Source organism: Nerophis lumbriciformis, linkage group LG24, assembly GCF_033978685.3.
Source record: "Nerophis lumbriciformis linkage group LG24, RoL_Nlum_v2.1, whole genome shotgun sequence".
Classification (NCBI taxonomy): Eukaryota; Metazoa; Chordata; class Actinopteri; order Syngnathiformes; family Syngnathidae; genus Nerophis; species Nerophis lumbriciformis.
The window spans coordinates 8771566-8786774 of NC_084571.2; the positions used below are offsets into that span (position 1 = coordinate 8771566).

At 35.9% G+C, this 15209-nt stretch overlaps 1 long non-coding RNA gene across 1 annotated transcript; it reads right to left on the reverse strand.

Annotated features, from left to right (window-relative positions):
- Positions 1-2556: 2556 nt before the first annotated feature.
- On the reverse strand, positions 2557-10222 carry LOC133620188 (uncharacterized). Its single transcript, XR_009817488.1, has 3 exons — positions 10179-10222; positions 2768-3009; positions 2557-2690 (listed from the first exon to the last, which is right to left on the reverse strand). It is a non-coding gene; the product is annotated as an uncharacterized lncRNA (long non-coding RNA).
- Positions 10223-15209: the final 4987 nt, after the last annotated feature.

A 15209-nucleotide genomic window follows, 5' to 3' on the forward strand; every position in this document is an offset into this window, starting at 1 on the left:
AGCCCCACAGCATCCAGAGCCTTAAGGAACTCCAGGCGGATCTCATCCACCCCCGGGGCCCTGCCACCGAGGAGCTTCTTAACTACCTCGGCAACCTCAGACCCAGAATAGGAGAGCCCATCACGGAGTGCCAAGGCACTGCTTCCTCATCGGAAGACGTGTAGGTGGGATCGAGGAGGTCTTCAAAGTATTCTTTTCACCGATCCACAACATCCCCAGTCGACGTCAGCAGCACACCGTCCCCACCATACACGGTGTTGACAGTGCACTGCTTTCTTCTCCTGAGGTGGCAGATGGTTGTCTAGAATCGCTTCAAAGCTGTCCGGAAGTCGTTGTCCAGGGCTCCTCCGAACTCCTCCCATTTTTTGCCTCTGCATCCGCCAGAGCCGCACACCGCTTGGCCTGTCGGTACCTATCAGCTGCCTCCAGAGTCCCATGAGCCAAAAGGACCCGATAGGACTCCTTCAGCTTGACAGCATTCTCCACCGCTGGTGTCCATCAGCGAGTTCTGTGATTACCGTCACGGCAGGTACTGACCACCTTGCGGAAACATCTGCTGTCTTGACAATAGAGGCACGGAACATGGTCCACTCAGACTCAATATCCAACACCTCCCTCGTAACATGTTCAAAGTTCTCCTGGCGGTGGTACGGGTAATTGAAACTCTCTCTGACGGGAGACTCTGCTAGACATTCCCACCAGACCCTCACAATGCATTTGGGCCTGCCAAGTCTGTCCGGTATCCTCCCCCACCATCGAAGCCGACTCACCACCAGGTGGGGATCAGTTGAAAGCTCCACCCCTCTCTTCACCCGAGTGTCCAAAACATGAGACCGCAAATCCGATGATACAACCACATAGTCGATCATCGAACTGCAATAGGGTGTCCTGATGGCAAGTGCACATATGGACACCCTTATGTTTGAACATTGTGTTTGTTATGGACAATCTGTGACAAGCACAAAAGTACAATAACAAAACACCACTCTGGTTCAAATCAGGGTGGCCGTTTCTCCCAATCATGCTTCTCCAGGTCTTACTGTCGTTGCCAACGTGAGCATTGAAGTCACCCAGTAGAACAAGGGAATCACCAGAGGGAGCACTCTCCAGTACTCCCTCACAAGAAAGGATGGGGCAAGGTACACCTCTATGTCCACAACTGCGTGAGCAAATAGTCAAACAGTTTAAGAACAACATTTCTCAAAGTGCAATTGCAAGAAATTTCGGGATTTCAACATCTACGGTCCATAATATCATCAAAAGTTTCAGAGAATCTGGAGAAATCACTCCACGTAAGCGGCATGGCCGGAAACCAACATTGAATGACCGTGACCTTCGATCCCTCAGACAGCACTGTATCAAAAACCGACATCAATCTCTAAAGGATATCACCACATGGGCTCAGGAACACTACATCTGTAAGTGCAAGTTAAAGCTCTACTACGCAAAGCGAAAGCCATTTATCAACAACACCCAGAAACGCCGCCAGCTTCTCTGGGCCCGAGATCATCTAAGATGGACTCATGAAAAGTGGAAAAGTGTTCTGTGGTCTGACGAGTCCACATTTGAAATTGTTCTTGGAAATATTCGACATCGCGTCATCCGGACCAAAGGGGAAGCGAACCATCCAGACTGTTATCGACGCAAAGTTCAAAAGCCAGCATCTGTGATGGTATGGGGGTGCATTAGTGCCTAAGGCATGGGTAACTTACACATCTGTGAAGGCACCATTAATGCTGAAAGGTACATACAGGATTTGGAACAACATATGCTGCCATCTAAGCGCCGTCTTTTTCATAAACGCCCCTGCTTATTTCAGCAAGACAATGCCAAGCCACATTCAGCACATGTTACAACAGCGTGGCTTCGTAAAAAAAGAGTGCGGGTACTTTACTGGTCCGCCTGCAGTCCAGACCTGTCTCCCATCGAAAATGTGTGGCACATTATGAAGCGTAAAATACGACAGCGGAGACCCCGGACTGTTGAACGACTGAAGCTTTACATAAAACAAGAATGGGAAAGAATTCCACTTTCAAAGCTTCAACAATTAGTTTCCTCAGTTCCCAATCGTTTATTGAGTGTTGTTAAAAGAAAAGGTGATGTAACACAGTGGTGAACATGCCCTTTCCCAACTACTTTGGCACGTGTTGCAGCCATGAAATTCTAAGTTAATTATTATTTGCAAAAAAAAAAAAAAAGTTTATGAGTTTGAACATCAAATATCTTGTCTTTGTAGTGCATTCAATTGAATATGGGTTGAAAAGGATTTACAAATCATTGTATTCCGTTTATATTTACATCTAACACAATTTCCCAACTCATATGGAAACGGGGTTTGTGTGTGTATATATATATATATATATATATATATATACACACACACACACACATTTTATATACACATATATACACGCACGCACGCACACACACACACACACACACACTAAATGGATTCGTAATTTTCAAAAATCAATAAAAAAATATATAAATTACAAAAGCATGGAAGGATGGATGTTGTAATAAATACTTTTTATTAGATTTTTGAAAATTGTCAATGTATTTAGAACAGGAATGAGTAAGAATTGCCATTCGGATGTGAATTGATTTTTTGTGCCCCGTCACTGGTTGATAACACGGCTGCGGCCATTGTTGTCGTTCTGCGTGGCTAGCTTCTACGAGCTCGGGCTTCACTGTAAAATAAACGTGTAAAAGGAAACAAAGTGTTATCAGGTGACACTTTTCATACCGTTTGTCACCTTTAGCTGACCTTTTAGCTCAGTAGCATTTGGATCCTCATCGCCGCTATCTGCATGCTAACGTTTTGTGTTTTTCTTTGGAGAACACAAGACACTTGTTTTCTCCCCAATTTGCACTTTAAAGACAGAGGAAAGGTTATCGCCCGCTTGTTGTCACTTTTATCGGAATGACCGACAGAGAGGACGTCGTCTTCCTCGGATGATGGCGATGAAGAAGAAGGTCACCGAGCTCTAGTCAGCTCAGTCTGGTTTTCTGGGAGCACATTTCACTTCATGTCACTCATGTGTCACCTGTGTGTGTGTGTGTGTGTGTGTGTGTGTGTGCTTGTATTTCTACCCTTCTTGAGACATCAACAAGGAAAAGTAGCTTTCATATGAGGAGGTGTGAACAAGTTAGGACATAAATCATGGTCCCAATACGGAAAACCATTGCATCTAATAGAGAATGTCTCATTTGCACCCCTGGTGGTGAAATCTAAATGAGGGTGGTCCCAAAAAGGAGGGATTTTTCAAATTGACTGTGTCGGTTTTAAAAGTGCTCCCCCTCTGGTCAACATATGAAATAACAATTGTGTGTAAGAAATTTGAAGTGCTACCCGTCTGGTCAACATATGTAATAACAAGTGTGTGTAAGAAATTTGAAGTGCTACCTGTCTGGTCAACATATGAAATAACAAGTGTGTGTAAGAAATTTGAAGTGCTACCTGTCTGGTCAACATATGTAATAACAAGTGTGTGTAAGAAATTTAAATTTGCCCTCTTTGGCCAAAATCAATAAAAAAAATTAAATAAATATATATATATATATATACACAACTTGAAGTAATTAATGAAGATTAAAAGCCAATTACAAACAAAAAATTTGATTTTTTTTTTTTTTTTTACTAAAATCAGTCTTTTTCTTACAATGTGTCGACTTCTTTCCTATAAAATTGGGAACAATTTCTCATATTATTTCTGTTTCTGTAATATTGCAATATTTCCTCATAAAATTATTACTTCTTTATGTAAAATTATTACTTTTTAATGCAAAATTGTGAAATTTGTCATGTAAAATTCTGAGTTTTATCACAATATTGCCAATTTTTTTGTTGTCCTTGTAAAATTGTGACATTTTTGGAGTAAAATTATGACTTTTGTCTTTTAATTTTCCCAAATAAAATTCCGATTATTATTACAATATTGCCAACATTAAGCAAAGCAAAGCAATCAAACAATGTACTAATATGATCCACTTCAAGAAACTCTTCAAACTTAAAGTGTTTACAAAGTACAAAGAAGAAGAACCATGATAAACATTCTGAATTTATTTCGTCCATCCATTCTTTCATTTTCAAAATAATCTTACTTATCTCACCATATGAAATATAACTTACTTTACTGAAAATTATTTATTTATTTTTATTGTGATTACTTATGGAGTATATTGTGAATAAATTGAGAACAGGAAGTGAACAAAAGTTTTATGTAAAAGAAAAGGGGTAGGATTAAATAAGTTCTGCTTCTACCTACTCCCTTTCGAACATGTTGAAAAGAGAAACTAGAAATTGTGATGTATCATGTTGTATGCTTGCATGTTCGAAATAAACTCAAACTCAACTCAACATTTTAAGGTTTTCTTATGAAATTGGGACTTTTGTCGAATTTAATTACTACACTTTTCATAAAATCGCCAATATTTTAAGCTTTCCTTGTAAAATTGCGACTGTTATTGAGTAAAATTCCAACTTTTATCATAATATTGCACAAATGTTAAGTTTTTCTTGTGAAATTGTGACCTTTTTCCTGTGAAATTCCAACTCATTTTTCACAACAAGCTTATCGTATATATATATTATTAATGTTGTAAATACACATCCTTATATATCTAGAAAGGCTGGTCCTAAAGAGGTCGACTTTTTTTCCGAGGTTTCAAGAAGGTAGCAAATACAAGAAAATGTGTGTGTGTGAGTGTGTTCCTGTATTTTTATTCTTCTTGAGACATCAACAAGGAAAAGTACCTTCCATATGAGGAGGTGTGAACAAGTTAGCACATAAATCATGGTCCCGATACTGAAAACCATTGCATCTAATAGAGAATGTCTCATTTGCACCCCTGGTGGTGGAATCTATCAAAATGAAGGTGGTCCCAAAAAGGAGGAACAATTTCTCATATTCTTTCTGTTTCTGTAATATTGCAATATTTCCTTGTAGAATTATTACTTCTTTATGTAAAAGTATTACTTTTTAATGCAAAATGGTGACATTTGTCATATAAAATTATGACTTTTATCACAATATTGCCCAATGTTTTTGTTGTTCTTGTAAAATTGTGACATTTCTTGAGTAAAATGATGACTTTTGTCATCATTTTGCCGAGTAAAATTCCGATTATTATTATAACATTGCCAAAATGTTGGTTTTCTTATAAAATTGGGACTTTTGTGGAGTAGAATAACGACTCTTTTCATAAAATTGCCAACATTTTAAGCTTTTCTTGTAAAACTGCAACTGTTATTGAGTAAAATTCCAACTTTTATCATAATATTGCACAAATGTTCAGTTTTTCTTGTGAAATTGTGACCTTTTTCTTGTGAAATTCCAACTCATTTTTCACAACAAGTTTTGTAATACTTGCATAGTATGTATATATTATTAATGTTGTAAATACATATCTTTATATATCTAGAAAGGCTGGTCCTAAAGAGGTCGGCATTTTTTCTCAGGTCTCAAGAAGGTACCAAATACAAGGATATGTGTGTGTGTGTGTGTGTTCTTGTATTTCTATCCTTCTTGATCAACAAGAAAAAGTAGCTTCCATATGAGGAGGTGTGAACAAGTTAGCACATAAATCATGGTCCCGATACTGAAAACCATTGCATCTAATAGAGAATGTCTCATTTGCACCCCTGGTGGTGAAATCTATCAAAATGAGGGTGGTCCCAAAAAGGAGGGATTTTTCAAATTGACTGTGTGTCAGTTTTAAAAGTGCTCCCCCTCTGGTCAACATATGTAATAACAAGTGTGTGTAAGAAACTGAAATGCGCTCCCTTTGGCTAAAATTAATTAAAAAATTAAATAAATATGTATATAGAGACATATTGTAATAACTTTAAGTATCCATCCATCCATCCATTTTCTACCGCTTATTCCCTTTAAGTAATTAATGGATATTAAAAACCAATTACAAACAAAAAATAAACATTTTTTTTTTTACTAAAAGCAGTCTTTTTCTCACAATGTGTCGACTTTTTTCTTATAAAATTGGGAACAATTTCTCATATTATTTCTGTTTCTGTAATGTTGCAATATTTTCTCGTAAAATTATTACTTTTTAATGCAAAATGGTGACATTTGTCATATAAAATTCTGACTATCACATTATTGCCTATTTTTCTGTTGTTCTTGTAAAATAGTGAAATGCTTTGAGTAAAATGATGACTTTTGACATCATTTTGCCAAGTAAAATTCCGATTATTATAATATTGACAACATTTGATAGTTTTCTTATAAAATTGTGACTTTTTTCAAGTAAAATTACGACTCTTCATAAAATTGCCCAGATTTTAAGCTTTTTTTGTAAAATTGCGAATGTTAAGAGTAAAATTCCAACTTTTATCATAATATTGCACAAATGTTCTGTTTTTCTAGTAAAATTTGGACTTGCGTTGAGTTAAATTATGACTTTTATTGTAATACTGCCAACATTCTAAGTTTTTCTTGTGAAATTGTGACCTTTTTCTTGTGAAATTCCAACTCATTTTTCACAACACGTTTTGTAATACTTGCATAGTATGTATATATTATTAATGTTGTAAATACATATCTTTATATATCTAGAAAGGCTGGTCCTAAAGAGGTCGGCATTTTTTCTCAGGTCTCAAGAAGGTAACAAATACAAGGATATGTGTGTGTGTGTGTGTGTTCTTGTATTTCTATCCTTCTTGATCAACAAGAAAAAGTAGCTTCCATATGAGGAGGTGTGAACAAGTTAGCACATAAATCATGGTCCCGATACTGAAAACCATTGCATCTAATAGAGAATGTCTCATTTGCACCCCTGGTGGTGAAATCTATCAAAATGAGGGTGGTCCCAAAAAGGAGGGATTTTTCAAATTGACTGTGTGTCAGTTTTAAAAGTGCTCCCCCTCTGGTCAACATATGTAATAACAAGTGTGTGTAAGAAACTGAAATGCGCTCCCTTTGGCTAAAATTAATAAAAAAATTAAATAAATATGTATATAGAGACATATTGTAATAACTTTAAGTATCCATCCATCCATCCATTTTCTACCGCTTATTCCCTTTAAGTAATTAATGGATATTAAAAACCAATTACAAACAAAAAATAAACATTTTTTTTTACTAAAAGCAGTCTTTTTCTCACAATGTGTCGACTTTTTTCTTATAAAATTGGGAACAATTTCTCATATTATTTCTGTTTCTGTAATGTTGCAATATTTTCTCGTAAAATTATGACTTTTTAATGCAAAATGGTGACATTTGTCATATAAAATTCTGACTTTTATCACATTATTGCCTATTTTTCTGTTGTTCTTGTAAAATAGTGAAATGCTTTGAGTAAAATGATGACTTTTGACATCATTTTGCCAAGTAAAATTCCGATTATTATAATATTGACAACATTTTATAGTTTTCTTATAAAATTGTGACTTTTTTCAAGTAAAATTACGACTCTTCATAAAATTGCCCAAATTTTAAGCTTTTTTTTGTAAAATTGCGACTGTTAAGAGTAAAATTCCAACTTTTATCATAATATTGCACAAATGTTCTGTTTTTCTAGTAAAACTTGGACTTGCGTTGAGTTAAATTATGACTTTTATTATAATACTGCCAACGTTCTAAGTTTTTCTTGTGAAATTGTGACCTTTTTCTTGTGAAATTCCAACTCATTTTTCACAACAAGCTTTTCTTTATATTTGCATAGTATGTATATATTATTAATGTTGTAAATACACATCTTTATATATCTAGAAAGGCTGGTCCTAAAGAGGTCGGCATTTTTTCTCAGGTCTCAAGAAGGTACCAAATACAAGGATATGTGTGTGTGTGTGTGTTCTTGTATTTCTATCCTTCTTGATCAACAAGAAAAAGTAGCTTCCATATGAGGAGGTGTGAACAAGTTAGCACATAAATCATGGTCCCGATACTGAAAACCATTGCATCTAATAGAGAATGTCTCATTTGCACCCCTGGTGGTGAAATCTATCAAAATGAGGGTGGTCCCAAAAAGGAGGGATTTTTCAAATTGACTGTGTGTCAGTTTTAAAAGTGCTCCCCCTCTGGTCAACATATGTAATAACAAGTGTGTGTAAGAAACTGAAATGCGCTCCCTTTGGCTAAAATTAATTAAAAAATTAAATAAATATGTATATAGAGACATATTGTAATAACTTTAAGTATCCATCCATCCATTTTCTACCGCTTATTCCCTTTAAGTAATTAATGGATATTAAAAACCAATTACAAACAAAAAATAAAATTTTTTTTTACTAAAAGCAGTCTTTTTCTCACAATGTGTCGACTTTTTTCTTATAAAATTGGGAACAATTTCTCATATTATTTCTGTTTCTGTAACGTTGCAATATTTTCTCGTAAAATTATTACTTTTTAATGCAAAATGGTGACATTTGTCATATAAAATTCTGACTTTTATCACATTATTGCCTATTTTTCTGTTGTTCTTGTAAAATAGTGAAATGTTTTGAGTAAAATGATGACTTTTGACATCATTTTGCCAAGTAAAATTCCGATTATTATAATATTGACAACATTTTATAGTTTTCTTATAAAATTGTGACTTTTTTCAAGTAAAATTACGACTCTTCATAAAATTGCCCAGATTTTAAGCTTTTTTTGTAAAATTGCGACTGTTAAGAGTAAAATTCCAACTTTTATCATAATATTGCACAAATGTTCTGTTTTTCTAGTAAAATTTTGACTTGCGTTGAGTTAAATTATGACTTTTATTATAATACTGCCAACGTTCTAAGTTTTTCTTGTGAAATTGTGACCTTTTTCTTGTGAAATTCCAACTCATTTTTCACAACAAGTTTTGTAATACTTGCATAGTATGTATATATTATTAATGTTGTAAATACATATCTTTATATATCTAGAAAGGCTGGTCCTAAAGAGGTCGGCATTTTTTCTCAGGTCTCAAGAAGGTACCAAATACAAATATATATGTGTGTGTGTGTGTGTGTTCTTGTATTTCTATCCTTCTTGATCAACAAGAAAAAGTAGCTTCCATATGAGGAGGTGTGAACAAGTTAGCACATAAATCATGGTCCCGATACTGAAAACCATTGCATCTAATAGAGAATGTCTCATTTGCACCCCTGGTGGTGAAATCTATCAAAATGAGGGTGGTCCCAAAAAGGAGGGATTTTTCAAATTGACTGTGTGTCAGTTTTAAAAGTGCTCCCCCTCTGGTCAACATATGTAATAACAAGTGTGTGTAAGAAACTGAAATGCGCTCCCTTTGGCTAAAATTAATTAAAAAATTAAATAAATATGTATATAGAGACATATTGTAATAACTTTAAGTATCCATCCATCCATCCATTTTCTACCGCTTATTTCCTTTAAGTAATTAATGGATATTAAAAACCAATTACAAACAAAAAATAAACATTTTTTTTACTAAAAGCAGTCTTTTTCTCACAATGTGTCGACTTTTTTCTTATACAATTGGGAACAATTTCTCATATTATTTCTGTATCTGTAACGTTGCAATATTTTCTCGTAAAATTATTACTTTTTAATGCAAAATGGTGACATTTGTCATATAAAATTCTGACTTTTATCACATTATTGCCTATTTTTCTGTTGTTCTTGTAAAATAGTGAAATGTTTTGAGTAAAATGATGACTTTTGACATCATTTTGCCAAGTAAAATTCCGATTATTATAATATTGACAACATTTTATAGTTTTCTTATAAAATTGTGACTTTTTTCAAGTAAAATTACGACTCTTCGTAAAATTGCCCAAATTTTAAGCTTTTTTTTGTAAAATTGCGACTGTTAAGAGTAAAATTCCAACTTTTATCATAATATTGCACAAATGTTCTGTTTTTCTAGTAAAATTTGGACTTGCGTTGAGTTAAATTATGACTTTTATTATAATACTGCCAACGTTCTAAGTTTTTCTTGTGAAATTGTGACCTTTTTCTTGTGAAATTCCAACTCATTTTTCACAACAAGTTTTGTAATACTTGCATAGTATGTATATATTATTAATGTTGTAAATACACATCTTTATATATCTAGAAAGGCTGGTCCTACAGAGGTAGGCTTTTTTCTCAGGTCTCAAGAAGGTAACAAATACATGTGTGTGTGTGTGTGTGTGTGTGTGTGTGTGTGTGTGTGTGTGTGTGTGTGTGTGTGCTCAGAGGGAGGCCCAAAAAAGTGTGTGTTACGTAAGAGGCTGACATTCCAGGTAGGATCCAGGCTGTGCTGATCTGTTGACAGAAAAAAGCAGGGTGGTAAAAATAGTGTCAGCATTTGATGGCTGTGAGGACTTCTGGTCAAAGTGGGTCGTTGTGACCCGGACCTTACGTGTTGTGCTGCCGGTGGACTGTAGGGGACTTTGAGGTGTGTGTGTGTGTGTGTGTGTGTGTGTGTGTGTGTGTCACTGTGCTCCTCACTTGCTGAATAATACAAAGCAAACACTGACCTACTTTCCAGCAAGGGAACAAACCTCACACAAAACCCGGAGCCGGCTGCGCTCCGGAGGCGGAGCGAGGGCGGAGCTGAGCGGTGACGGACGGCCAGGAGCGGCACAGTCCTGAGGGGGCGTGGCCATGTGGGAAGAGATGTGACCATTGAGCGTCCGACTCCAGGTTGCCTTCCTCCTCCGCGTTTTGGTAAGCTCCGCAAATGTGATTAAACAGGAAGGCACAAGAATACTGCAGAGGCCTCCTGCACCCGGAATGTTCTTCTCACGGACACACACACGGACACACACACACACACACACACACACACACACACACACACACACACACACACACACACACACACACACACACACCCAACATAACACTTGCTGACACACTGGACGATATACACGCAGCAAGATGCACTGACACACTAAACACACATTAACACATCCTAACAGTCACAACACACACATAAACACACACAAAACACGCCTAACACAAAAACACACACTAACACACATCAACACACAGTAAACACACACCACAAACATGCAACACAACACTCGCCAACACACTGGATGATGCACATGCTGCAAGATGCACTGACACATTAACACACACTAAACACACAAACACATATCAACACACACAAACATACACAAAACAGAGATAAAACACAATTAGACACACACTAAACACACTTAAACACACACAGGAACATACACAAAACACATAAAGCACACAACACACATACAAAACACACAACAGACAAAAACATACACAAAACAGAAATAAAACACACTTAGACGCACATTAACACACAAATACACACTCAACACACCTAACACAAAAACACACACACTTAACACACATAATCACACAGTTAACACACTCTTAACACAAACACACAAAAGCACACACACACACGCAACACAACACTCGCCAACACACTGGATGATGCACATGCTGCAAGATGCACTGACACATTAACACACACCAAACACACAAACACATATCAACACACACAAACATACACAAAACAGAGATAAAACACAATTAGACACACACTAAACACACTTAAACACACACAGGAACATACAGAAAACACATAAAGCACACAACACACATACAAAACACACAACAGACAAAAACATACACAAAACAGAAATAAAACACACTTAGACACACATTAACACACAAATACACACCTAACACAAAAACACACACACTTAACACACATAATCACACAGTTAACACACTCTGAACACAAACACACAAAAGCACACACACGCACACACACCACACATGCTGCAAGATGCACTGACACACAAAAACACAGACAGAAAACACACAAGAACGTACACCAAACACATGTCAACGCACACAAAAACACAAAATAACACCCACAAGAACGGACACAAAACATGTCAAAACACAAAAACACACTGGACACACAAAAACAGTTTAACACACAATAAACAGAATACAGAGATAAAACACTTAGACACACACTAAAAACACACAAACACATAATGAACATACACAAAACATAGATAAAACACATTTAAACAGTCATAAACACACACTAAATACACACAAACACACAAGAACGTACACAAAACAGAGATAAAACACACAAAAACCCTTATATACACAATAACATACACAAAACAGAGATAAAACACACTTAAGACACACACAAAAACCCTTATATACACAATAACATACACAAAACAGAGATAAAACACACTTAAGACACACACTAAACACACTTACACATGCACAGGAACATACACTAAACGCAGATAAAAGCACACTTAAACACACATCAACACATGCATAAACATATACGAAACACACTTAAACACACAAACACACTGGCACACTTAAACACACAAACACAAACGCACAAGACCAACATGCAACACAACACTCGCCGACACACTGGATGATGCACATGCTGCAAGATGCACTGACACATTAACACACACTAAACACACAAACACATATCAACACACACAAACATACACAAAACAGAGATAAAACACAATTAGACACACACTAAACACACTTAAACACACACAGGAACATACACAAAACACATAAAGCACACAACACACATACAAAACACACAACAGACAAAAACATACACAAAACCGAAATAAAACACACTTAGACACACATTAACACACAAATACACACTCAACACACCTAACACAAAAACACACACACTTAACACACATAATCACACAGTTAACACACTCTTAACACAAACACACAAAAGCACACACACACACACACACACACACCACACATGCTGCAAGATGCACTGACACACAAAAACACAGACAGAAAACACACAAGAACGTACACAAAACACATGTCAACGCACACAAAAACACAAAATAACACCCACAAGAACGTACACAAAACATGTCAAAACACACAAAAACACACTGGACACACAAAAACAGTTTAACACACAATAAACAGAATACAGAGATAAAACACTTAGACACACTAAAAACACACAAACACATAATGAACATACACAAAACATAGATAAAACACATTTAAACAGTCATAAACACACACTAAATACACACAAACACATATCAACACACACAAACATACACAAAACAGAGATAAAACACAATTAGACACACACTAAACACACTTAAACACACACAGGAACATACACAAAACACATAAAGCACACAACACACATACAAAACACACAACAGACAAAAACATACACAAAACAGAAATAAAACACACTTAGACACACATTAACACACAAATACACACTCAACACACCTAACACAAAAACACACACACTTAACACACATAATCACACAGTTAACACACTCTTAACACAAACACACAAAAGCACACACACACACACACACCACACATGCTGCAAGATGCACTGACACACAAAAACACAAACAGAAAACACACAAGAACGTACACAAAACACATGTCAACACACACAAAAACACAAAATAACACCCACAAGAACGTACACAAAACATGTCAAAACACACAAAAACACACTGGACACACAAAAACAGTTTAACACACAATAAACAGAATACAGAGATAAAACACTTAGACACACACTAAAAACACACAAACACATAATGAACATACACAAAACATAGATAAAACACATTTAAACAGTCATAAACACACACTAAATACACACAAACACACAAGAACGTACACAAAACAGAGATAAAACACACAAAAACCCTTATATACACAATAACATACACAAAACAGAGATAAAACACACTTAAGACACACACAAAAACCCTTATATACACAATAACATACACAAAACAGAGATAAAACACACTTAAGACACACACTAAACACACTTACACATGCACAGGAACATACACTAAACGCAGATAAAAGCACACTTAAACACACATCAACACATGCATAAACATATACGAAACACACTTAAACACACAAACACACTGGCACACTTAAACACACAAACACAAACGCACACGACCAACATGCAACACAACACTCGCCGACACACTGGATGATGCACATGCTGCAAGATGCACTGACACATAATAACACACATAAACAAACACACATTAAACACACAGACACAAAACAACACACACAAGAACGTACACAAAACACACTTAAACACATATCAACACACAATAAACACACAAAAACACTTAAACACACAATAACATACACAAAACACAGATAAAGCACACTTAAACACAAATCAACACACACACACACACACACGACCAACATGCAACACAACACTCGCTGACACACTGGACGATGCACACGCAGAAAGATGCACTGACACACACACTAAAACACTAAACACACACTAACACGCACAATCACACAATTAACACACACTAACAGTCTCGACACATAAACACACACAAACCACACCTAACACAAAAACACAGACAAAACACACACACACACACACACACACTAACACACAAACACACACTTAACACACAAGTGACCAACATGCAACAACACTCGCCGACACACTGGATGGTGCACATGCTGCAAGAAGCACTGACACATATTAACACACAATAACACACAAGAATGTACACAAAACACAGATAAAACCCACTTAAACACATTACAACACACAAAAACACTTAAACACACACATACACACACACATAAACACACAAACACACTTAAACACACACAGGAACATACAGAAAACACAGATAAAACACACTTAAACACACATCAACACACACAAACACACATAACACACTTAAACACACACATGAACAAACACAAAACAGGTAAAACACACATTAACACACACACAAACACACAAAAAATAAGTAAAACACACATTAACACACACTAAATACACTGAAGCACACAAACACTTAAACACACAATAACACACACATGAACAAGGGAGAAGCGGTAGAAAATGGATAGGTGGATGGATGAACAAACACAAAACACAGATAAAACACTTAAACACACACAAACAAACAAACACGGAAGTCACTTACATATTAACACAACAAACCCACTTAACACATGAGCACACACTTAACACAGATAAAACACAACACACTTAAACACACAAAAACTATAAAACACACAATAACACACACAAACAAACAAAACACATTTAAACACACACAAACGCACATGAACACACACTTAACAAGTTTAAACAAAAAAACACTTAACACAAATCACATACACAAAACACACATTAAACATACTAAACACACATAAGAACATACACAA